Here is a 1,844-nt window from a genome sequence, read left to right on the forward strand (position 1 = left end):
ATTGAAGTTGTATTTATTGAATGTTATTGTTTCATTAAGCCATTAAAGAAAATGACAATTCATGTTAATGAGAATGGATTGTTTTTTTACAAAATTTTAACAAAATTCATTTAGTATTTTCAATATTTAATCTTTAATAATTAATACCATTTTAGTTTCCAAAAACATTAATTATCAAAGTCTAGGATTCAAGTTGCAAAACAAATGAATGGTTAGGTATCATTTATCCCATCCATTTGAGTTCAACCTGGTAGATATCGATTATCAATTATATCTTACTATATAATTCCTAGATTTATGGGATCGCTAATAACAAATTTAATTAGACATGTTTGATCCCATCTATGTCTCAGAACTCTCTTGCTTAGGTATCCTTTATCACAAAAGATTTCCGATCAAATCATCCAATTTGAAAAACTTGTGTAATCAACCTATAACATGGTTATAGAAATAGCGACGACACCTCGGCGATCAAAAGATAACACTAAGCGGTTAGGTGTCATTTATCCCACTAGTGCATATAAGAGATGTGTGAGTGTTCTTCAAAATGGATTGTATAGATTTGAGGTTTGTAAAGGGTCTTTTATATGTTTTATAATTCTAGTTTTAAAAGCATATGCTATCATGGTTATTACATGCATATAATAAGCCATGGTACAAATTTACAAAAGAAAATCATTTTTAAAGGTTCAAATATAAAATTCGGTTTTATATTTTGATGAGGTTCATTTTTAACGATAATATCCAATATTAAGTTTGAGTTTGAGCCATATAGAACTTTATTTATTACTTAATAAAACTTCATTTTATTATTAATATGATGGAGTTTGAATAAGTTATAAAATCACCATTTTAGACTTATAATTTTACAATTTCAAAATTTGATGTTATTAACAATTTAATAAAACCGGTTTTTATTTTAAAGTTATAACTTGTTACATCTTATGTTCTTATTTTCTAAATTGAAAACCAAACTCCATGTGATGTTTTTTTGTCCAAAAAATAGTTTGAGTTTGTGAAAAGCTAAATTATCAACCACACAAAATATTTACTTGAAAAATAAACAACATGCATTTAACATAAACAAACATTGATCTAGTTAACTGTAACGCCCCGTTCCGGGTATGTATTTAATTTATTAAATTTTTCATTTTGTAAGAGCTACTCGACGAGTTGGTAGCCCTAACTCGTCGAGTAGATGCCAGCTTGGTCGCGAGATTTATATGGTCTACTCGACGAGCCCGAACCTGGACTCGGTGAGTAGGTCCATCAGGGGGGAAACCCTAATCTTCAGGGTTTGCACCGTATTTAAGCATCATATCTGGCCTCCACCCCAGCCTCCATCACCTCCAAACCCTATTATCGAAACCCTAATCCACCTTGTGTGATTTGGAGCTTGTTCTTGCCATTTTTAAGTGTTGTTGTGTATTTTGAAGCTTGTGGAAGGAGAATAAGATAGAAGGTTCCAAGGAGATGAAGTAGATCCAGGAGCTACACTTCATTCACTGCATTTTCTGGTAATAAAGCCTCAAACTTGATCATTCTCTTCTTAGATCTATTTATGACCTCTTTTGAGGGTTTTTGGTCCAAGATTTGCTAACTAGTGGGTAAGGTTTGACCCATGAGTTGTCCTTCCAGATCTAGTGCCTTGAGAGGCTATGAGGACATAAAGGTGCAAACTTTATGCCCTTAGAGTTCTCATGCAAGTGCTAATGAAGTATTTATGGCCTTTTGATCTCAAAAGGGCCATGCATGGAAGCAAGCCTGAGACTTTCAGTGATCATCTGATGGCTAGACCTTAGATCTAGGTTTTCATGAGTGGATTTGAGATTTTAAGGCTTTCT

Source organism: Lactuca virosa, chromosome 4 (genome assembly GCF_052849685.1).
Source record: "Lactuca virosa cultivar CGN04683 chromosome 4, Lactuca_virosa_CGN04683_v6, whole genome shotgun sequence".
NCBI lineage: Eukaryota > Viridiplantae > Streptophyta > Magnoliopsida > Asterales > Asteraceae > Lactuca > Lactuca virosa.